Below are 25,720 nucleotides of genomic sequence, written 5' to 3'. Positions count from 1 at the left end.
CGATGCTGGGTCATGGATGCCTCTCCCTGTAAGTTTGTGCCACTTTTGGTTTACGACTAGCCATGTCAGCCCGGGCTCCTTATCATATGGATGCTAGCGACACTATCATATACGTGTGCCAAAAGGCGCAAACGGTCCCGGGCAAAGGTAAGGCGACACCCGTGGGGATACCGTGCGTGAGGCCGCAAAGTGATATGAGGTGTTACATGCCAGATCGATGTGACATTGAGTCGGGGTCCTGACAGTTGCACTTTTGCCTTAGACAGCATGTATGCAACTATATCACCTATCTTATCTTAATGAAATTATGTGTGGTCTTTTGGCACTTGTTTGTTTGCACCTGCACTATAGAACCCCCTTTAGGCAGCCCCAACTGTACTACTCTTCCCTCTCATCTCTCTCTCCTCAACTAAAGACCAGCAGGACAAGATGCACCAAGGAATCTGCTTCGGCGGCCAACAAGCACTGAAGACTTTTTGTTGCAGCCTCCTCGACCAAGTGAAACCCCGTAGAGTTATGTTTAACCCACCAGACTAGAAACCCATTCCTAGACCCTTCGAGACTTCATAAGATACCCAGCTCGAATCCTTAACCATGTGCTTAACCCACAGAATTGCAAGAGAACCTGTTAAGCCTCCGTAACCTTGCTTATCACTGGGTTCATTATGGAACTAGTGGACATAGTGAACAAGCACATTATCATCCTAAGATAGCACCAAAACTGGCGATGCCATAGGGAAGACCAATTTGAGGATATAGGAATAGAGGACAAATGACTTGATGAGTTTATATCAATGACTTGAGGAATTATATGAGACTATTTGGTGGATTATGAGGCTTTGATGTTGGTAGATGAACTTGGTGGGATCATGATTATAGAGTAGCATAACTTTCATTACCCCTGGGTAAATTGGATTTAATAGGACAATTATGACCACAAGCTGAAATTCTTGGAAGTATTTGGATTTAACTTAGCCATGGGATATTGATAGGTGATAGTTGATATTACGACAATGACTTGGGGGAACATGTAGGGATTCTCGTTGGACAAGAGATTTGGATTTAAGTAGGTGATTCTAGTTGAATATAGATGCTGAGTATGTCTACATGGTTCGGAGTAAATTGGATTTAGACTGATGATCTCGATCATGATACCATGTTTCTCGGTGGACGATAAACTAGGAGATTGGACTAATTGTCGGAGTTTATTTAGGGTTCTATATGAGCTTGACCTTGGAGTTTACTTGACCATGACAATGGGAATCGGTGGACAAACTATAGTAGAGGTAGCCCTTTCAAGTATTGGGGATTATAAGGACTTTAGGAGATTTTGAGGAACACCATAGGGATTGGATTTGTAGAACTACCGGATCATGTAAGTGATTGATGTAGTTAGTGGGTTGTTGGAGTTGATTCATAGGAAGGAAACAAGATCTTGGAGTGGCATACAACGTGTTTCCTCAAGATAGAGGTGCTTTATCTTAGACCTTGGAAGAATAGGATGAGCACTTGGGTTGTCACGTTCAAGCTTAGCGGCTTATATGTTCTACCCATGGATTTTTAGGGGTAGACATACATATGAGTTTGGGGATTGTAGACATATATGATTTTGTTAGACCTCCTCTCAAGAGTCATGAGGACATGAATAACATGAGGGATGACTGGAGCTGGCCTACAAGAGTTGATGCTTTCAGTGGTATAAGGTTATTTGTTCAAAGGATTAGATAGAACAATTGGCATCTCAGGAACCGTGCTTAAGGATGAGGTAACCAACGTTCGCTCGCACCCTAGAATCCTTGAAACCCTTAAGCCCTACCAAGCTACAACATGGTCGGACCATGACCGTGGGTCTCGACTCTAGATCAAGAAAACCTTGGACCATACTCAACCCTGACCACCACTAATTCCCCAGCCCACTTTACGTACCCCATAGACTTCATGGAGTGCTTGGACAAGTTAGTTGTCATCTTTCTTTGGTGACATACTTGTCTACCCGAAGACGGAAGAAGAATCATTGATGCTGGTCAAGGAACATCCGAAGATCGTCATGTCTAGGAGGAAGAACTACACCTACCACCATCATCAAGAAGTAAACCTCCGCATCAAAGACCAGGCATATCTGCAAGCCACTTCTCAAGGGAACCAAGCATTTCCATGTCAAAGGAAAGCTCGCCCCAAGATTCATCGGCCCCCTTCGAGATCACTCCAAGATGTAACAACCCCCTCCGAGATCACTTCAAGACGAAGAGTAGACAGATACCAACTAGAGTTGCCACCTGACTCACCCACTGTGCACAGCGTTTTTCCACACGACACCACTCCAGAAACATTTCCAACTTCCTAACTAGCCCGGTCTTTACAAGGACCTTGACCACCAAGCCATCGACCCCTAGCCCAATTTAACCTACCACGAGCTACCCATTAGTAACCTGGATCAAGAAGAGCATCATACACGAAGCCACACCATCAAGTACTTCAATCTCAATGGAGCACTACACGGAAGCAGGAGCAACATGAGGACGTGAAGACTACCCCAAATCCAAGATTCCATACTCCTTTCCGCGCCTAGTCTGGGAATCTCGGGGACGAGATTCTTGTAAGGGGGGTAGGTCTGTCACACCCTGATTTTCATGCCACAACACTTAAGTCAATAAATCATGCTAAAATGTGGTTTGACAAAAACTTTTGAGTGTTTTGTCTTTGCTTTGATTGTATGTGTGTCTGCTGTTTGCAAGTGCTCTAAAAATCAAATAAATCCTCCAACTCCTATACTTCATTTCCTTGCCCCAAACTTCTGCCCAATGATCATGCCATGTGTATAGAGCAATATAGTATTTTCTTACAAAAATAATTTGGCCAAAAAAGTATTTTCAAAAATTAGTTTTCCAAAACCCCCCTGAATTGAGGCTTGCACTGCAAGTACTTAATTAAGGGCAGTAAAAATATTTATAAAAATATATTTGACTCCTATTAGATATAGGATACCCAGAAATCACAAAAATATAATTTTAAAAGTTATTTTCCTATTTTATTTAAAAAGCTTTTTCTTAAGGCCAGAAATGGTCTTTAATAGGGAAAAATTATTTTAGTGCTTTAAAAATATTTTGGAAAAAACCTAGGGAAACTCAGTGGACATATATTGTCCATATATAAGAGTTTCAACACATGGTCATGTTCAAAATATTGGTCAAATCCCTCAAAAACTCTTTCTAGATATTTCAAGCTTTTGAAATATTTACAAAGGAAATATTCCCCAAAAATTCCAAGAAAATTCTATCATGTCACATATGACATATTTGGTGATCTTGCCAAGTATCATGTCTTGGAGAACAAGATAACATCATCAAATCTTCTCAAAACCATTTCTGTCCATTTTAAACTTTGAGCAACTTTACATTGCCAAACATGTCCAAATATTCTCAAACCTTGTGAACATTCTCCAGTGGTCTAATTATTCATCTAGACCAAGTGGCACAAGTTGGAGAACAAGTTATATTGATCAAAGTGCCCCAAAACCCTTCCTACCCAGAACCAAATTTGAACAACTCTACATTGCCAAGTGTGTCCTTTTGATCTGAATTTTTGTGGACATGTTCAAATCCTCAAATGATGGCACTACACCAAGTGGTGAATCAAGGAGAATAAATTTGAATGACTAAATAGTGGCAAAGCCATTTCTGCTGATTTCTAGGGTTTACCAAAGTTACATTGGATACTTTGCCCAAATGAGCTCAAAGTTGGTGGAACACCCTACTTCTATGTGCCATTCCATCCTGGTAATTCTCATGGCAATTGGAATTAATTTTCTTGCCCAAACCAACAACAAACACCTTCTGCCATTTTTCCAAAATCATCATTTTTACCACTTCCACTCTTCTCCATGACCTCAACTTTTTACCACAGCCCCTCAGAGTCCCCTTGCACCTCCAGTAGCAATGGCAAGTCCATAGCTCAAATATTGGAGGGGTAAAACCTCATTTTTCTCTCTCTGGACAGCCTTTTCTCTCTCTCCCTCAACCTCTCTCTTCTCCTCATGGTTCACCAGGGCATCCAAGGCCACCTCCCATTTGTTTACTTCCCCCTAGAGCCCCCAGACACTAGAGGCCAAGCCCAGAGCGCTAGAAAAATGGCCATGCCGGCCATATGCACGCTCTGGAGCACGCTACAGTGCACTCCCACACTGTAGCCGCCCCCTGCCAAGCACTCCCGGCCACCTCGGGCCTCCCCAGCGCGCCCGACGAGGTGCCTCGATGTCCGCAGCAAGCCACGCCCCTGGCCCCCCACCTCCTTCTCCCTCCTCTCGCCCCAGCTCGCACGCGCGGCGACCGCCCGAGCGCACCAGTGAACGTGCTCACACGCGCGGTGCCTCTGGCCCCCTGCTCCCTCTCTCTCTTCTTCCCCTGGGCGTAGTCGACCCCCTTGAACACCCCAGACACAACCAAACAGGCCCCCGTGACCCGTGGCGACGGCAACGACCTCGCCGGCGCACAGGTCCACGGTGGACCACCGTGCGGCTATTTAAGCTCGCCCCAGGTCTCTCTCGTGCCATCCAACTCCTTCTCACACCCCCTAGCACGCGCCCGCACCACCCAATCAGCCTTGGAGAGCTTTTATGCTCGGGATCGACCGGAGCTCCGCCGCCTCGGTCGGCCATTGATCTCGTGGTACAGGCCTTCTTTGCCCTCTCTCTCTCTCTCGATCTGGAACCGCCTCACCTCTCTGACCATTTCCCCTCTCTCCCCCGCGTCGTTTGCAGCCGAAATCGACCGGGGCAAACTCCTCCCGAAGCTTTGCCGCCATCCTCCTCGTCGCCGGCGAACCCCTGCGCTCCGGCGACCGCCTCCACCTCCACCCGAACGGCGACTCCTCCCTGAGCACGCCGATACCCTCGGATCGCCTCGCCGTCGACCACAGCGATGCCGGTGAGCTCGCCGTCCTCTCTGGACGGAGGTTGACGACGACGGCCGTGGGGCCCGTCGGTCAGCCTCACATCCTGACAGGGGGCCCTGCCTGTCAGGTTTAAAACTCCACCGCGCGCCTGCTCGCTCGCGTAAGTGGAGGCGGGCCGCGCTACTCCCGCGTTTCCACGGTGAAAGCGCCTCCCGTGAAGCCGTCTTCGACGTCACCCCCTGTCGCCAGCGCAGCTGAGCCGCTGGGCCGGCCCACTGCTATCCTTCGCCTGGTGCGCTGGATAAGGGTACACCCCCCCTTTCCCTTTTCTCTTTCTTTTTCTGTAAAAGTTGTTGTCGGTGTCAAAACCGGCGGATCTCGGGTAGGGGGTCCCGAACTGTGCGTCTAGGCGGATGGTAACAGAAGACAAGGGACACGATGTTTTTTACCCAGGTTCGGGCCCTCTCGATGGAGGTAAAACCCTACTCCTGCTTGATTGATATTGATGATATGGGTAGTACAAGAGTGGATCTACCACGAGATCAAGGCGGCTAAACCCTAGAAGCTAGCCTATGGTATGATTGTTGAGATGTAATGTTGTATGTTGTCTCTATCGACTAGCCTGGCCTCAGTTTATATAATGCACCGGAGGCCTAGGATAACAAGAGTCCTAGCCGAATATGCCGGTGGGGGAGGAGTCCTTGTCTTGATCGCCAAGTCTTGTTGAATCTTCCTTGTATGCGGCAACTGTCCGGACTGGCCCATGAGTATACGGCCATGGGGATCCTCGGCCCAATCCACCTGATTGGGAGACGACGTGGTGAGTACCCCCTAGTCCAGGACACCGTCAGTAGCCCCCTGAACCGGTCTTCAAGTTAGGGACGCTCCTCGATTCTTCCGAACTGTTCTTCATCTTCGGTTGTCGGTCTTGAAAACTGGTTCAACAAATCTTCTCATCTTCGATCTTGAGGATCGCCGAAATGCATTCGACAAGTTTATACGTCGGGTATCCGAGGAGCCCCTTTAAGTTTCCGGCTTTTATCAATGCCTTGTTATTTTTATGCCATGCCTCGGGTTTGAAGTTGTTCCCGGGCGGCAACGTCCTCTTGCGTCCGAGCTCTAACGCCGGACTGTATTCGAGGTATCTTTCGCAGCCGAGCACCAATGCCGGACTGCTTCCCAGCTCTAACGCCAGACTATGTATCCGAGCTCCAACGCCGGACGGTATCCGAGCTCCAACGCCGGACTATGTATCCGAGCTCCAACGCCGGACTATGTATCCGAGCTCCAACGCCGGACTGTATCCGAGGTGTCGTAAATCACCTTGGTTCAAAGAAGTTTGAAGTAGTTTAGCCGAGCTTAATGCCGGAAGTGCCCTCTATGGAGCCAGCCACTAGCACCCGAGCTTTACGCCGGGCTGCTTCTGAGGTGGTGCACCACCCCGAATGTGGACCGATTTTTGTCAATATTTTTAATTGGTGCCATTAGCCCTCAAGGTGGGTATCGGTCTAAAACCCGAGATGCACATGAAGGATGACATAAGACCGCTGATCCCCGTAGCCGCTGAGACTCATGTTGATTTGCAAAATCGGTCTGAGGATCAAGTCCTAGCTTGGCAGAATACTTCGGGACATAAAAAGCGGCATGCTCGGTCCTCGAGACTCGTGTTGGGTGCGGCCGACCAACCTGAGGATCAAAATCTCCTTGGAAACTGTATTGCACTTAAAATTTTCTGCATAGAACAGGCAATGCAGTAGCCCCCGAGACACTAGTCGGGTGGCAATACCAGATCAGGGGATCAATGTGCCCCTTTAATATTTGTAAATAATAAGCCCGAAGCCCAGTAGCCCCCGAGCCTTAATGCGGGCACGGGTGGCCGAATTAAGGATCAATATCCATAGTAAAATCACAAATTATGTGTAATGACTCTATGTATCCAAATACTTTACGTCATTGATGCTCGGATCCGCATTGTACAAAACTTTGTTGACCGGCCATCGGCTTCCACCTCCTCGGCCAATAGCTGAGGAGTGTTTGTCTTACTTTATAAAGCCTTTATGAGGACGACAAACAAGGCAATTTGGCCATACGGTTTTATAAACAAAGGTACGCGGAGAGATATATTATATTACTGTTTAACAGAAAAAATGTCTTCCAAAGAAAATAGTCCCGCTATCGGTTCCTTTCTTCGGGTTGTCATGCTAAGCATGATCATAAAACCTCTGCTCCAATGTAAGAGCAGAATATTGAGGATTTAGTTTGGGAGGCAAGTTACTAGCCCCCGGTAGTGCTCGGCGACACTCAAGGTCAAGGCGGAAACACTTCGGCCAATGTTATGAATGGCCCATCATTTAATATAGTCATCGGATCGCTGACCAATTTACACCTGTCGTGTCAGTCAGTTTTCGGCTTTCTCCACTGAGGTGCTTGACCATGCAAGCTGGAAGCACAATCGCAGTGGTTCTCCCTTTGCACATCTAGCCGAACAAAGCGGAACATAGGAGGCAAGCGCGGGAGCCGGGCAACCCAACTATTGACCAAAGACACAATTCGAAACTGATGCATATATAGCAATATCCGAGAATGTTTTAGCCGAATCTCAAAAGGTGTCCGGCGTTGCACTGCGAGACTTGTGCAGAAAGCACACAAATAGTTTAAAAGTGCCATGGGCTCGAAAAGCCAAAAAACTTATTCGAAAGATTAATGTCCGAACTAGATCAAGTGTTCGGTGCCAATCTGAAAATTGGACTTTACAAAAAAAAAGGTGCTTCTGTCGTGCTTTAACATGACACATCCTATCTCAAAACGTCAAGCGGGTCAGCCTATGGCTAGTGACCGCACACTTGTGTCGAAGGAGTGATAAATAATAAAAACTTTGCAATGACTAAGAAGAAAAACAGTTATCATAAAACAGCTCATATAAATTTAAGAGCCCCCAAGTGACTTGGGTAAAAGTTGATAATGTAAGGTGACATGTAGAATGCCTTCTAGCTGGATTGTAGATCGTTTGTCATAGCGGACCTTTTCGCTTCGACCTTAGGACCCAATAGTCCGGAGTGTGTCCGAATACCTTCGTGGTTATATAAGAACCGTGGTATGCATGGAGACAAGGCGTAGGGGTCATTAGTGCTGTATCAGACAAGTGCCCAACTAGTTATGTTATATTACATGGGTAGTAAGAAACATCTTCCAGGGAGAATAGTTCCATTAAGGGTTCCTTTCGCTGGGATGCATGACCTAAAGTGCATGTCAAAGCTGCTATGAAAGCAGAAAATCATCTGGGGGCAGATGGGTAAATAATTAAAAATCATCTTTTAGTTCACCGACTGAATATTCCCTTAAGAACGCTAGCTTTCGGCATCACCCAGTCTGAGGTACACATCCGGCTGACCCGGCAGTAACAATCGCAGAGGTGCTCCCTTTACCACCTAGCCGAACAATCGGGAACGTAGGGGTAAGCACAGGAGCCAGGCAACCCAGCTTGGCCAAAACTTAAGTCATATCGATGCATATAATGGTGAATAAAACGTACATGCGGAAGTGTGACACATGTGTTGGGCATAAAACCCGTATTAATAAGCTTCTGTTAAAGAAGCCCCCAGGTATAATGAGTGCGGGTAGCGCGTCAAGTATGTGCAAACAAAGTTTGGACAAGGAAAAAAAATTTACAAGCAACTTTTTTTCCAACAAAGTATGATGCTTGGTCGAACCGAACACGAGTTAGAAATTTAAAACTTTGAGCATGAAGGCAACTTAGCTGGTTAATGTGTTCAGTATTGACGACGTGGTCCGAGCTTGGTGCGGGACAAGGTTCCATCCCCCAAGCCGGTCCCGAGGTGGCGGAGCAAAGAGCTCGGCATTCCGAAGTGGTGACATAACTCGGTAAATGCAGAACGGCAGACTGATGCCGAAGTCCCCGACATGTGGTAATGAAGTGTTGACGAAGCCCCCCGTCCAGCCGAGGTGACGCCAAAGGATATAGTCCGGCTGGATCATTTTCCTGTGCACAAAAAATAGTGCAGACCGGGGATAATAGTAATAATAAGAATTTTAAAAAAATGTTGCATAATAAATAATTTATGCAAACTGAGTAATAAAAGAAATATGGCCTGGCGTCGAAGTCAATGTCGATGCAGGGCGTCGGCGTAATGCAATAAAGGCGTGGTGAAGCCTGGATTCACAGGTCGGTCCGAGTTCCGGATGCGGCGTTCGCCGGACTATGTACGGAAACTGACCGAACCATCATGCGACCGTCGATAATGCGGCCACCATTTGATAGACCTGTGAACATATGATGGACAAACCAGAGTAATAATTCTTTGGGAAAAATGAACCCAAACAAACAAAAAATATTAGGATTAATAGCGCCTGGTTTATTTGTTGTGGCAATCCGAAGGAGGATGATGCTGGCAAAGGTTGGCTTACCGAGGCAAAGCCCTCGGTCCAGCTAATCGTGACGAAGCTGGTCGGCTGGTGACGCCGAAGTGTCCGGAGTAGGTTGATGAAGAGATGATGAATCCTCCGGTCCAGCCGAGATGTCGAAATAGTTCGGCGTGATGGACACCGGCTTGAAGGAGCAATAGTGCGGCCATGCCGATGCAGGTTGTGACGCGGTCGATGCCGGCTTGATGAAGCGACCGTGCGGCGATGCCGGTATGCCCGCTCCGTGTAATCCATGGGGCGGCGATGTTGGTGATGATTGATCCTTCGCGATGCCGGACTCTTGTTCGGCTTGCCGAGATGATGATCCGAAGAAGTTGAGCTCGGCTCAACAAAGTGACGACGTGTCTAGCGCAGGTCGGCAGCCATGGAGCAATGTTGCCGGACTGGTTTGACACCAGCAATGATGTTGAAGATCATGTTCAAAAGATCTTAAGGTTAGTGGGATGTGTTTGGGAACAATACACAATATCCCATACAAAACTTCCTTCAAAAAGGATGTCCGCAATCCCGTTCATAAAAAAGATGAATTCGGGTCGGATTCGTTCTCGCGCAGAAAACAGATCCAAAAAGTGATGCACTAATCGGAAGTTTCTCGGAGATTGGACGGTCGGATCGAGCTGAATTTTTGGCAGGTGGTAGATAAGGGAATTCCGCAGCAAATCAACGGTTGGATCCTCCAAAGTACATCCGAGCTAGACGCTGGATACCACGCCCTAAACTCGTCCGGATTCTCGTCCAGATTCAACAGGGCTCCGATATATCGGAGATTGTCGGAGATTCCTCCATCGGAACTCGACGAAATTTTCGCAGGGTTGTTGTAGACTTAATTCCGCACAATTCCACCAAAGCGATCGCCAACGCGATACTCGAGGAGGTGGTGGCAGCAGATACGAGTTCGCTGTCCTGAAAAACAGCACGGTCGCCCGAGGGCAATGTTGACGTTGAGCCCCTGGGCTCCCTGGATGATTCCTCCATGACCTTGATAGAGATCGGAGTTGATGTTGATGAAGGCCCTCATCCGAACATGACGATCGGAGATAGGGCGCAGTCCTTGGTCGAACCGAGGTGACCAGTCAGGCTGGTGACGAAGACGCCGAAGTCGCAGTTGATTTGCGGGCGAGCCATCGACCTTTTGCCGGACACACAGAGGAACTCTCAATGAAAGCACCAATATCGGTGTCAAAACCGGCGGATCTCAGGTAGGGGGTCCCGAACTGTGCGTCTAGGCAGATGGTAACAGGAGACAAGGGACACGATGTTTTTTACCCAGGTTCGGGCCCTCTCGATGGAGGTAAAACCCTACTCCTGCTTGATTGATATTGATGATATGGGTAGTACAAGAGTGGATCTACCACGAGATCAAGGAGGCTAAACCCTAGAAGCTAGCCTATGGTATGATTGTTGAGATGTAATGTTGTATGTTGTCTCTATCGACTAGCCTGGCCTCGGTTTATATAATGCACCGGAGGCCTAGGATAACAAGAGTCCTAGCCGAATACGCCGGTGGGGGAGGAGTCCTTGTCTTGATCGCCAAGTCTTGTTGAATATTCCTTGTATGCGGCAACTATCCGGACTGGCCCATGAGTATACGGCCATGGGGATCCTCGGCACAATCCACCTGATTGGGAGACGACGTGGTGAGTACCCCCTAGTCCAGGACACCGTCAGTTGTAATATCCTTAAACAATTCAAATGGAGTCCAAATTTGATGATTCAAATTTCTAGTGACTCTATAAATCAGGATCTATCTTGTGATGCAACATGCACATTTTCCCAGAGACCTTTTCTTCACAAATATTTATCAAATCCCCATTTTCCTATTTCTGTGATGAACTTCAGAAAATCACAAAGAGCCCATTTTTGATCCAAATGCCATGATTCAAATTCCTAGATGTCTATAAGTTCAAAACTTAGTTTTTGAACATTTTTATTAATACTTTCTGTAGCACATAAAATAATGGTCTATTTCTTTGTATATAGCCAACTTTGCAAATTCATAGGAAAATCATCTCAACTCCAAATCCAGTGAAACCAATTCCTAGATGCTTCTAAAATCATCCTTTGTTAATGGGTGCCTTTGCTCATTTTTCAAAAATATATTTTTGTACACTTCTTGCAAATCCATAAACCCCTTGATTCCACTATATCAAAATGTTCAGAGATGTCCATTGATCAAATCCTAATGAAACCACTTTGGTCATCCCTCATATGACCAGAGGTATCCTAGAAAAGTTCAACTCACATTTTTAGAGCACTTTTATTTTTGCCTTATTGTGTTGCTTATTATGATTGTTTCCGACGTTAGTTGACGAAGTAGACGGAGTACTTGGAGAAGGACCAGAAGACTTCAAGACTCTGAGGAACCAAGCAAGCAGCCCTTTGACCATGTCTATGAAACCCTTTTTATGCATGTCATATAGCACCATATTGTTGTTGCAACGGAATCATGATGAGGTGGTAATCACTTGATGGTTTGCCACCATACTTTCTCGTTGATACTTGCATTGTGCATGACCCTACCTTCTTATGAGGGTTATGCCGGTGGGAGTAGATAGGATGCTAAGGTAGTGCTACGCAAAAAGGGACGGGTATATGCATGGTGAAGGAGGCAAAGTATTTTCAAAAGACTTTTTCGAAAACCCCGTCAGGTGCCACTTATGCCCGAGGGAGATGATGAAATGGGTAACCACTTGATCATGAAGTGGTGTACCGAGGCAAGTGTGTGTGTTGTTTTCGAAAACGGATTAGATTTAAGATTTGTCGACTGTCCCAACCTTACATGCGCAACCACTCTACCCTTATATGGGAAAGGGCATTATTGATTACCTAGACCGATACTAGCTTGGAGCCCGCATCACTAGTGACAGGAGAGTTGTTGGTGCGCTCTCTCGGGACGGGGTCGTGCCAGGTAGGGCGGCCAAGAACATTTTCATGGGGCACCGGACACACCGTTGGTACCCCGTGCCAGTATGTGATGAATATCGGAGTGATGCTCCACAATTTTAAGATGTGAAATGTTAGGCACGGGGGTTACTACCAATCGAGTGGACTCCATGTTAGTGTCGTCTAGGGAAAGGTAGTGATCGGGTGCTTACCCCGGGTACTTGAGGTATCGCGGGTCGTGGATGACACGGAAGTTCCCCGGTTCTTGTGGGTACAGTGTGCAACCTCTGCAGAGTGTAAAACTATTCGAATAGCTGTGTCCACGGTCAAGGACAGTTGGGCGGTGCTGCTTAAACTACGTCCAGAGTTTTCAACCGTGTGTGTGTGTGTTGATAAAACTACTTGGGTCAAGTCAAGGGACTTGACGTGATTGAGATGGGTTGGTGCCCACTCTATTTATGTTAGATGGGTTGGTGCCCACTCTATTTATGTTGATATCTGTAACCTGTCCTCGTGGTTACTTGAATTCTCTTGATGCATGCCTTACAAAGTTGTTGAACATGTCATTGCACGCAAAACTAGCTTTCTGCAAAAAAAATTTACCTATACCATGCATTGTTGTATCTTGAACCAAAAAAAACACGGGTTGCTTGCGAGTACATTCAAAGTACTCATTGGCATGCCACTGGTTATTTTATTGGCCAGGCATGAAAGAACATGATGTGATGAAGAACACTTCGGTGACGAACATGCGAGCTAGGACGCTTCCCAGTCAGAATGCCTGTAGGGTTAAGGCAGATGGCATGGGTCCAAGTTATCAACGAAGATTTCCGATGCGATGTTATACTCAAGACTCGACCATAATGGTCCTACTTGTGTAATACGGTATGCATGGATGTAAGACTCTTGTTATTCAGCTTCTGTGTGTTCAGTGAGCATTGATCTCTAGGATCACTGTACACGTGCATTCGGTGATCACGACTTATGAGTCGGGGTCCCCACATTCTGGCAAGGTTTCTTCTGGCCCACCTCCCTCCAGGATGCAACTACACTAGTAACCAAGTGTGAAGCGTGCCAGTTTCATTCAAAGAAGCTTCATCAACCAGCCCAAGCTCTCCATACAATCCATCTTTCCTGGCCATTCTCGGTCTGGGGACTTGATATACTGGGCCCCTTACCCCGTGTCGTCGGCGGCTTTGAGTACTTGTATGTCGCAATCGACAAGTTCACAAAGTGGCCAGAAGTGGAACCAGTGAGAAAGGTGACCGCACAGTCAGCCGTCAAGTTCTTCAAAGGACTGGTCTGTCATTTTGGTGTACCAAACAGAGTCATCACCGACAACGGCACGCAGTTCATGAGCCGCACATTCATGAAATACATTCAAGACCTCGGCAGCAAGGTCTGTTTTGCTTCTGTAGCCCATCCGAGAAGTAACGGCCAGGCTGAGAGGGCGAATGCAGAGGTGCTGCGAGGCCTCAGGACCAGAGCTTTTGACAAGCTGCACAAGTGCGGAAGGCGCTGGATTGATGAGTTGCCAACGGTTCTTTGGTCGATCAGGACGACACAAAATCGAGCCACTGGCCAGACACCCTTTGCCCTGGTATACGGGGCAGAAGCAGTTCTCCCCACGGAACTCATACACGGGTCACCTCGAGTGCTCGCTTATGACGAGCTTGAGCAAGAGCTGTTGCGGCAAGAGGACGCAACGCTCCTTGAGGAAGATTGTCTTCGGGCAGCTGTGCGAGTAGCATGCTACTAGCAAGCTTTGTGCCACTACCATAGCCACAAGGATCATGCCCGAAGCCTTCAGAAAGGCGACCTTGTTCTTCAGCGCGTTCAGTCGGCCAAGAATTCCAACAAGTTGACGCCAAAGTGGGAAGGCCCTTATCGGGTGCAGTCCGCCTAGAGACTGAGGATGGCATCCAGTGAGCAACTCCTGGAATATCGAACATCTTCGCAAGTTTTACCCGTAAGGTGCGGCTATCGGGCTCCCCAGCAAGCCACCTTTTGTACGAGCCTTGCCAACGAGGCATGTAACCCTTTGTACAAAACTAGGCGCAGACCCTGAGCAACAGATAAATAAACAAAGTGCTGGCGCCCTAGATTTAGCATGCATGCTAGGTTGAGTCTCTTTCTCTGTTAGGGTTGATAGTGCTTGCGGCAACTAACCCCTAGCATAGAGGTCGAGTGCATGTCTTTCTGTCTCTTCCAGTCCTCTCTTTGGTTTACAGGCTGTGTAGGCATCCCTGTAGGGCCACTTGAAGGAAAGAAGATAGATCGACACCCCGATCCTGGCAAGCCAAGGTTGTCGGGGGCTGCGAATCCAAATAAGTTTTCTCTCCCCTACTTTTACGTTTCCGTATGAAACTTGAATGTATGAAACATCGCTCATTCCTACGCTGCCGTGCTCCCTCCTTCCCATTCCCAAAAACCCTTTCGGGCCGGAATCTGGTCGTAGCTGCGGTGGAAGGGGAAACAAGCAATGAGCCCGATCCTACTTTACCCTTGCTCCCCGCCAAGGGCGTGGGTTTAGGCGTAGTATAAGGCAGGAGAACGGCAAGGCTTGCTGCCAGGCGACATTGTTTATTTAAGATAACAAGGACTCACTCCTTGGTGCGAGCCTCGCTCACACACAAAAAAACCCGGCAAGCCCCTTTTTCATTAATACGTTGAGTAAACAAGTACAATTCATACGGAACGAAAACATAAGCAAGGGGTTACAAGGTATAAATTCAACAAGTTCCTGCAGGCTTACAATCTAATAAAAAATAAGATGCCCGTAATCCGTTTCTTGTCCCTCTCCTCAGGAAGCAGGTCAATATGACAAAAGGGCAAAGGGGGAGCCTAGGCGAGGTACGAGCAGCAGAAGTCACCAAGAGAACGTCTCGGGGGCCGCCCAAGAAAAGGGCTGGTGATGACGGCGCTGGGGGAGAAGCCGAAAGATGAGGCAGCAGGCCGACAGTTGGAGACGAAGACGTCGGTGCCATCATACTCCGACTTTACGGCCCGCCACCTGCCTTCTTTGTCTTCCCTGGCCTCCCAACACCAGCCGCCGGGAGCCTCCACCAAGGAGTTCAAGGAGCTGGCTTGAGGAGCTGGCTCGAGGAGCTGGCCCGAGAAGTTCAAGGAGCTGGCTCGAGGAGCCTCCACCAAGAACTACCCCCAGGCAAATCGCTCTGCCGGGGAAGGGGCCAGGTGCAGATGGTGCTGCTGCCGGCTCCTCCTAGGGATGGGGGTCCGACGCCTAGTCAGACCTGTCATCCTCCCCGATGGTTCCCTCCTCATCACCGCTCGAGGAGGAGATCTCGTCATCGGTCAAGCTCTTCACGCAGCATCCTAGCCTGTGTCCCGAGTGCCCGAAGACCTTGACGGAGAGCAGGTCGCTCTCCACCAATTTGAAGAGGAGAACATGCCCCTTCATCAAGCAGTGGGCGCGTGCGAAGGTTTTCCAGCCCCGACAAAGGAACATCACATGAGGGGCGGGGAACCCTATGTTCACCCACATGTCGCCATTGCAACACCCCTTCATGTGAAGCCTTATACTCGGCCGCTGGTCGATCTCCATCACCCTCGCGAACGACTCGGGAAGACGAAGGTGGCTACGCGGTGGCTCACACAGCTGCAGGATGAACTCCAATGCCGTGTCCCCGACGTGGCCACTCGACGAAGCAGGAGGAGACGGCGGCAGAGATGGTGACAGAGATGGCGATGACGTAGGTGCCCCCCTTCCGCGACCACCTCTTCCTCGATCGCCTCGCTGACCGCGGCCCCGTCCTGCGCCTCCGCCTCGAGCATGGCCTTCGCCCTAGGCGGCTGGCTCTTCCTTGCCTGCCGTGATTCTTTGGCGGGAGGAAGACCTGGTCGCCTCCGCAGGAGAATGGATGCGACCACGCTCTCTTGCCATGGCAGTGGATAGAAGACGGAGGCGAAGGGAAGGCACGAGAAGATGCCTCCCATCCTCCTCCCGAGTCCCTTTTATAGCCGGGTGGGAGGGCTAAAGACCAGATCTACGCCTCTGAAAGGCCCGTTCAAATCCGGCTCATTAAGTTGGCAATGAGCGGGGTCATCGACCGCCCTCCCCGCCCAATCAAAAGTGCGTAAGTATCAGCCATCACATGCCTTCACATATCCTGCGCATCCGCCACCTACCCCGTGCCATGCATGCGGCATACATGGCGAAAAGGGCGGGCGAGATGGGAACCGTGGAACGGCGGTTCCGAAGCTCGACAAGTAAATGAGCAGCAACCCTGCAGTTTCCCTCATTTTAGGGAAAACGCAAGCCGCCTCTTTACTATTCACTACGGGATGACGCAAGCATGTTGTGGTCATCCCACGCACACGACCCCCACGTCATGCATTCAACACGGGACGTGGGAAAGCGCAACTGACGAGTGAGTTACCGCAGTAAAACTCTGCCACGCATGCCCACGCACTGTTCTAGGCCTGGCCCAACAACGCCATGCGCTTATGTTTGGCCCAGACCCGGGGGCTCCTATTAGTGTACAAATGTAGGGGTCCTTTTTGTACCCCTTTACTTGTGCACGGGCAGTTGTAGCCGCACCTGCGACCACGCTTGGTGGGGCAGAGAAAGCAAAGACACAAGTGTCACGCCCAATATGCGATACTATCCTAAAGAGACTCAAAGGTCCCACCAAGGATAGAACCGCATATTGATACGCTTTTGCAAGGTGGATATCATTACATCAACATTACATAATAGATGGGGATACATACAAGAGGCATACAATGCCACACGAATACAACATCATCATACATAAGAGCACCATCCAACTACGGATGAAACACAAACAGAAACTCAAACGACATCCACCCTTCTAGCCCAGGTTGCCGACCTGGAACCTATCCCCTGATCAAAGAAGAAGCAGAAGAAGACCTCCAAAACAAGCAAATGTCGCTCTCACGTCATGATCATCGCATAACCTGTACCTGCAACTGTTGTTGTAGTAATCTGTGAGCCACGAGGACTCAGCAATCCCATTACCATGGGTATCAAGACTAGCAAAGCTTAATGGGAAAGTAAGGGGTAAAGTGGTGAGGTTGCAGCAGCGACTAAGCATATATGGTGGCTAACATACGCAAAAGAGAGCGAGAAGAGAGCAAACGGAACGGTCGTGAAGCTAGCAATGATCAAGAGGTGATCCTGAACTCCTACTTACGTCAAACATAACCCAAAACCGTGTTCACTTCCCGGACTCTGCCAAAAAGAGACCATCACGGCTACACACGCGGTTGATGCATTTTAATTCAAATCAGGTGTCAGGTCATCTACAACCGGACATTAACAAATTCCCATCTACCACATAACCGCGGGCACGGCTCTCGAAAGTTTATACCCTGCAGGGGTGTCCCAACTTAGCCCATGATAAGCTCTCGCGATCAACGAAGGATATTCCTTCTCCCAGGAAGACCCGATCAGTCTTGGAATCCCGGTTTACAAGACATTTCGACAATGGTAAAAGAAGACCAGCAAAGCCGCCCGATGTGCCGACAAATCCCGATAGGAGCTGCACATATCTTGTTCTCAGGGCAACACCGGATGAGACTAGCTACGAGTAAAACCAACCCTCAAGTTTCCCTGAGGTGGCGCTGCAAGTGGCTCTAGTTTGGACCAACACTCGGAGGAGCACTGGCCCGGGGGGGTAAATAAAGATGACCCTCGAGCTCCGGAAACCCAAGGGAAAAAGGGCTAGGTGAGGCAAATGGTAAAACCAAGGTTGGGCCTTGCTGGAGGAGTTTTATTCAAAGCGAACTATCAAGGGGGTCCCGTAAATCACCCAACCGCGTAAGGAACGCAAAATCCGGGAACATAACACCGGTATGACAGAAACTAGGGCGGCAAGAGTGGAACAAAACACCAGGCATAAGGCCGAGTCTTCCACCCTTTACCAAGTATATAGATGCATTAATTAAATAAGAGATATTGTGATATCCCAACATAAACCTGTCCACCATGGAGCAATCTTCAACTTCACCTACAACTAACAACGCTATAAGAGGGGCTGAGCAAAGCGGTAACATAGCCAAGCAATGGTTTGCTCGGAAGGGTGAAAAGATTAGAGGCTGACATGGCAAATTTGGCAGGCTTGAAGAGCAAGCGATAGGTAGCGTAGCAAAGCGATAGAACGAAGCAACTAGCATAGCAATGATAGTAGTGAGATCCAGGGTAACGGTCATCTTGCCTGAAATCCCGCTAGGAAGAAGAATGAGTCCATGAAGAAGACGAACGGGAGTAGTCGAACGAATCCTCACAATCGCAACATTACCGGAACTAAGAAGCAACACCGAAAAGAAACAAACAACATGGTAAATGCACAAGCATAAACATGTGATGATGCACAAACAAGTATGATGCATGTCCGGTTTAATGAGGCATGGCATGGCAAAGTGCAACAAACAATACTACAAGTTAAGTGGAGCTCAATATGCAATGAGTTGCATATTGACAAAACACCACATTCAATTATTTAGTTATCTCTCGGTTAAGTACCCAACAATATTAAATGTTGTTAAACATGGCAAGAGGTGAGGCATAAGTAAACTAACTATTTAGGCAAATTTAAATGAGGCCGGAACAACAAACAACATTTCCGGAAAATCCTCATATGCAATTTATGAATTTGCTACTGTTCTGCCCTAAACCATATTTTAATGTTGTTAAACAATAAAAAAAAGTGCACCATGTTAATCTAGGCATTTTTCCACCCCATTTACATATAAAGTTTATTAAAATTGGAGCTACGTTTATTTAGTTATGAAATAAATCATTTTAGCATATTTGTCAGGACCCCGACTCGATGTCACATCGATCTAGCTGGTAAAACCTCATATCACTTTGCGGCCTCACGCACGGTATCCCCACGGGTGTCGTCTTACCTTTTCCCGGGACCGTTTGCGCCTTTTGGCTCACGTATATGATAGTGTCGCTAGCATCCATATGATAAAGAGCCCGGGCTGACATGACTAGTCGTAAACCCAAAGTGGCACAGACTTACAGGGACAGACATCCATGACCCAGCTTCGAACGTGTCGGTCATCAGCAAGTGGGTCCGGGCTGTAGCACTGGGCTAGCAGGACTCCGGTAAACTGGGCTGTAGCGGGCTAACAGGACTCCGGTACTCAAAGCGTGACATTTCCCCGAAGGGACAGACACAGGAACGAAGAAGGACACATGCCGGCCAGCCTAAGTGTTCCAGAGCAGTAGCAAGCTACCATGGCTCAGCGGTAACACTAGGAGACATTTCCCGGTAAGAGAGGCTACTAAAGATAAACAACTAGATAGTCAGATCCCACACATACCAAGAATTTCAATCATACACACAATATGCTCGATATGTGCAAATACAACGAAGCATCACAACATGACTCTATGACACAAGTACTTTATTTAAGGCTCAGGGAGCCATACATAACATTCACAAAGGTACGGGTCTCACGACCCAACATACAAGTCATACAGTCATACAAGCCAGCAGCGGAAGTACATTGTCTGGGTACAGACAACTAGTAAAATAAAAGAGGCTCGGAAGCCTAGCTATACTACGTGGTCCATCACAAGCTCAGGGTCACCACCTGGGTCTTTAGCCTACTCGTTGATGTCAACGTCTACATAGAACCCATCAGAAGGGGTTGCAGCGTCTTCTGTAAAGAAATGTAAATTATAGCAACATGAGTACAAAGGTACTCAGCAAGACTTACATCAGATCCTACATACATGCATAGTATCAAGAATGGTTGGTGGAGTTATTGCAGCAAGCCAGCTTTGACTCTTGGCTAGACTATCCTACGATACTCCAACTTGAGATGTTTTGCGCACACGAGTCCACTACTCACCACTTCAATACACTACCGAGGATCCACCTCCGTCTTCCTACGGAAGAGCCATCCTCGGCACTCACACTTATCTTGAGGCTTTTAGTAGTTTCCATTTACTTGTCTATGAACTGTATAGGCAACCAAGTAGTCCTTTACCGCGGATGCGGCTATTCGAATAGATCATGATAACCCTGCAGGGGTGTACTTCTTCATACATGTTTCCACCACTTAGCGTCTGCACACGACATGTGCTCGGCAGACTTCAAGCGAAAGCCGACGTGGGTGTAGACCACGACCTACCTAAACACTTAAGCCTCTAGTCCAGGTTTATCGCCTATTCAGGTTCCATCCGCAGGGAGTCCGGCCGAGGTTTCCCATACGGCCCCGAACGATGTGAACAGGGTTCCCGAGATACGTAACGGGTATTCGGTACACCCGGCCACGTACCTACCGCATCACAGCCCACCCCTACGGTCAGCGCTGTCCACGGCCTCCAGTAGGCTACAAACACCAGAAACTACTTGCAACTCCTGGACAGGGAGCTAGGGTGAATAAGAAGTCGAGCGGGGTCATATTTCAGGGCCCAATGCATGGTAGTAGCTGTATCTTAAATCACACATACAGATCTCAGTGCTTAAGGTCGGCTTCAATGAAACAACCCACCATGTACTCCTACATGGCCTCTCATCGATACCTTTACCAAATCGTGTTCACCACACCACTCTCATTACCGACATAATCATTTCACTCTAGCCCATCACCCAGATGAACCAGACCTGACACGACTCTAAGCATAGCAGGCATAGCAAGGTAGGAACAACACATACACATGGCTCAATCAACTCCTACACATGCTAGTGGGTTTCATCTAGTTACTGTGGCAATGACAGGTCATGCAGAGGAAATGGGTTCAACTACCGTAGCATACAGCAGTTTGAATCGCGTTGTCTTAATGCAGTAAAAGAGAGCAGGAGCGAGAACATGGGATTGTATCGATATGATCAAATGGTTGGTTGCTTGCCTGATGGTTCGATGCACTGATATGGTTCTTCATTAGGGTAATCACGGTACTCCTCGGAGACAGAACCTATCGCAAAGGACATCGATACATAAGCATCACCAAACAATGTGCAACAATATGATGCATGCATGAAACATGGCAATATGAGTGTGTTGGGCTAATGCAACTAAAACCAGAGGGGTTTGAACAAATTTGAATCAAGGATTCAAATTTCAAACTCAAACATAGCCTCTTTAAGTGCTTTTCCTTATTCTGCTTAAAACATCAATTTAACTTGTTTGATCATGCATGAAAATAGTACAGATGGATAGATTGGATTTTTCTGATCATTTTTCATATATAATTTGTCCAATTTGGAGTTACAGAATAAAAGTTATGAATTTTTGAAGTTTAATTAATATTCTGGAATTTCCTGATTTAATTTAAATCCAGAAAATCAATTACTGCGTCAGCCTGACGTCAGTGTGACGTCAGCAGGTCAACGGAATAGGTCTGGGTCAAACCTGACAGTGGGTCCCGCATGTCAGGGTGATTAATTTAATTAAAAGTTAATTAAAACTAATCCTGTTTAATTAACAGGGCTGGGCCCCACCTGTCATTGACTCAGGGGAGTCAACCAGGGCCCACCCGTGGTCAAAGTCAAAGTCGGCTGCCGGCGTTTAGTCGCCGGCGAGCCCGACGCGGCGGCGGAAGTGGTTTTGGTCATTTCGGCCACCAAACGGACCGCGGAGACCACCGGAGTGGAGCTGAGGACAACCCGCAGCTCTTGGCGGGGTCCGTTGGGGTCGGGGTGGCCGGAGTCGACGGCGGCGAGCTCGGCTGCGGCCGCCGGGGTTCGGTCGTGCACGGGAACGGGGTTGGAGCTCGAAGTCGAGCGAAGCGAGGCGCTAGGGATGCTCTACGGGGTCTTGCGAACTCGTTGGACTCGCCGGGGTGACCAAATGGTCACCGGAGCTGCGTCGACGGCGAGCTCGGCGACGGCGGAGGTTCGGCCGTGGTGGGGAGGAGGCTATGGTGAGGGAACGAGGGGGAGAAGAGGGGGAAACGGTGGCGTAGCTCACCGCGGTTGCAGTGGGCGTCGAAGCGGGCTCGGGGACGTGCCGGAGATGACGAATTCGACGGCGACGATGATCGGAGCCGAAGAGGGGAACGACGACGTGGCGGCGATGCAGGGCTTCCGGGGACCCGTGGAGCGGTGGGGAGGAAGAGGGAGTTGTGGCGGAGCTTCTGAGCTAGTCGGGGGAGCGAGGGGTGGCCGGAGATGGCTGCTACGGCGAACGGCGGCGACGGTGGTGTTCGGCCGTGAGAGAGAGAGAGCGAGGGAGAGGAAGGAAAGAGCCGGGGAGAGTGAGAGAGAGCAGGGGGGATCGGGACGGGCTGCGGGCGTCGTCCACGCGGCCAGGAGGTCGTCGGCAAGCAGGAGGTGGCCGCGCGGCCGTGCGCGCGCGAGCACGCAGCAGCTTCGGGGCGAGGGGAGGAAGACGACGGAGGGCTACAGTGCTGGGCTGGGTCGGTTGCTGGCTGGGCCGGCCAGCTGGCTGGGCCGCACAGGGAGGAGCCCAGGTAAGTTTTTCCCTTTTTCTTCTGTTTTCTGTTTTATTTAATATATCTGCAACTTTGTTGAATTAAATAAAATACCTAGGCAACTTCAAAAATCACCAAACTATTCCTGGCCCATAGTTGGATTATTTCCAACATGAAACATTTTAGTTTGGAAATATTTGAGCATTTAAATATTTTATATTATTTTAAATGCCCAAATTCAAATATTTATGATTTAATTCAAAAACCCTAGGATGGCCTAGGAAAATGTGCACCATTTTTGGCAGAGGTTCTGAACCAAGACAAAAATGATGGGCATTTTAGAAGGGCATTTCAGGTTCATTGAAAAATTATTTTAGTAACCCTAGTTGGTTTCAAAGGGGACTGGGGGTTCTGTCATCCCCATTTCAAGTTTCTGATGAATGAGTAAACATGATGCAACACTCTAATGCATGACTAGCTAGGGTGTGACAACTCACCCCCACTCAAAAGAATCTCGTCCCGAGATTTGGGTTCCTCCGGGAAGAAGGCGGGATACTCGAGTCGAAGACGATCCTCCCTTTCCCAAGTTGCTTCATCCTCAGAATGATGCGACCATTGAACCTTGAGAAACTTGATATTATGACGTCGCGTGGTACGTTCGGCTTGATCGAGCATACGAATGGGGTACTCTCGATATGTAAGATCATCTTGGAGATCAAGCATTTCGTGGTCCACTTCACGGATAGGATCCGAGAAGCAACGCCTGAGTTGAGAAACGTGGAAGACATCGTGAACTCTGGAGAGATGTGGAGGTAGTTCCAACTGGTAGGCAACTTCTCCTCGTTTGGCAAGAATGCGAAAAGGTCCAATGTAACGAGGAGCCAATTTGCCTTTGATACCAAAACGATGGGTTCCCTTCAGAGGGGTGCCCGAAGATAAGCCTTCTCGTCAACCTCGAAAGTCATAGCCCTATGTTTTCGGTCATATTGACTCTTTTGGCGAGATTGGGCTGTTTTCAACTTTTCACGAACGATACGAACTTGATCTTCTGCTTCCTGAATCATGTCCGGGCCAAAGAATTGTCTTTCCCTGGTCTCTGACCAGTTAAGGGGTGTTCGACATCGTCGTCCATAGAGAACTTCAAAAGGGGCTTTACCCAAGCTAGATTGATAGCTGTTGTTGTAAGCGAATTCGGCAAATGGGAGACACTTCTCCCAGTCCATTCCGAAGGAGATAACAGAGGCTCGGAGCATGTCTTCTAGAATCTGATTGACGCGTTCCACTTGACCACTCGACTGAGGGTGGAAAGCGGTGCTAAAGGAGAGACGGGTTCCCATAGCATTTTGGAAACTTTCCCAAAATCGAGAGGTGAAAAGACTTCCTCGATCCGAATTGATTTCCAAAGGAACATCATGGAGAGACACTATTCGGGAGATGTACAAGTCTGCCAGCTGACTAGCGGTTATACTCTCACGAACTGGTAAGAAATGAGCTACTTTGGAAAGACGATCGACCACGACGAAAATAGCATTATTCCCTCTCTTGGTCCTGGGAAAACCGGTAATAAAATCCATACTAATTTTATCCCATTTCCATTCAGGAATAGCTAAGGGTTGAAGGGTGCCAGCAGGCCGTTGATGCTCTGCTTTTACACGACGACAGACGTCGCAATTAGCAATATACTGAGCAATTTCTCTTTTCATCCTAGTCCACCAGAACCTCTGGCGTAGGTCCTGATACATTTTAGTGCTACCGGGATGAATGGTGAGAGGAGATTCATGAGCCTCCTTAAGGATCAAGTGCCGTAGATGCTGGTTCTTGGGAACCACTAGACGGTTCTCAAAGTACACAACACCATGATCATTAGTGGAGAAACAACTAGCACCTCCGCTAGCAATGTTCTCTTTGATTTTAGATATTCCCTTATCTCGCTTTTGGGCAGCGATGATTTGATCCGTAAGAGTAGGTTTTGCTACCAAGGTGGAAAGAAAACCTTGAGGAACAATGTGAAGGTTAAGCTTCCGAAATTCCTCATGGAGAAGCGGTTGACTTTGTTGTAACATCAGGTTGTTACAATAAGATTTACGACTTAGCGCATCAGCCATGACGTTGGCTTTCCCTGGGGTGTAGGTTATTCCTAAATCGAAGTCTGTAATCAATTCAACCCAACGTCTTTGCCTGAGATTCAGATCCGGTTGGGTGAAAATGTACTTCAGACTTTGGTGATCAGTGAATATTTCGCAACGATTACCGAGGAGGTAATGTCGCCAGGTCTTAAGTGCATAGACTACGGCTGCAAGCTCTAGATCATGAGTAGGATAATTCTCCTCATGTGGGTGCAATTGCCGTGAAGCGTAAGCAATTACGTGTCGATCTTGCATGAGAATGCAACCTAGTCCTTGTCGCGAGGCGTCGCAGTAGATAACAAAGTCCTTGGAGAAGTCTGGCGGCACCAGTACGGGAGCAGAGGTCAGGCGTCTTTTCAGTTCCTGAAAGCTGTGCTCACATTGTGGAGTCCATTCGAACTTCTTATCTTTCTTGAGGAGTTCGGTTAGGGGTTTAGCAACCTTGGAGAAGTTCTCGACAAAGCGACGACAATAGCTCGCTAAGCCTAGAAAACTCCGAACTTGCTTGACTGATTCAGGTGGAGTCCAATTAAGGACGGCTTGAACTCGCTCAGGGTTAACAGCAATACCTTTACCAGATATTACATGACCCAGATAGGTCACTTCTGGCAACCAGAATTCACATTTAGAAAATTTGGCATAAAGGCGATGCTCTCGAAGTTTCTGCAACACTAACCTTAGATGTTCGACATGTTCTTCCTCGTTCTTGGAGTAGATGAGTATATCATCGAGATAAACTACCACGAACTTATCCAAATACTCCATGAAGATTGAGTTCATTAACCGAGAAAAGGTGGCTGGAGCGTTGGTTAAACCGAAGGACATGACGGTGTACTCGTATTGGCCATAACGAGGAACAAAGGCCGTTTTAGGAATGTCCCCGTTTCTGATTTTGATTTGATGGTAGCCCAACCTCAAATCCATCTTGGAGAAGACTGAGGATCCAGCGAGCTGATCATACAGATCGTTGATCCTGGGAAGTGGATATTTGTTCTTGATT

Source organism: Triticum aestivum, chromosome 2A (genome assembly GCF_018294505.1).
Source record: "Triticum aestivum cultivar Chinese Spring chromosome 2A, IWGSC CS RefSeq v2.1, whole genome shotgun sequence".
Classification (NCBI taxonomy): Eukaryota; Viridiplantae; Streptophyta; class Magnoliopsida; order Poales; family Poaceae; genus Triticum; species Triticum aestivum.
The sequence above is the reverse complement of the archived record's forward strand: the minus strand, read 5'-3'. Positions refer to the sequence as shown.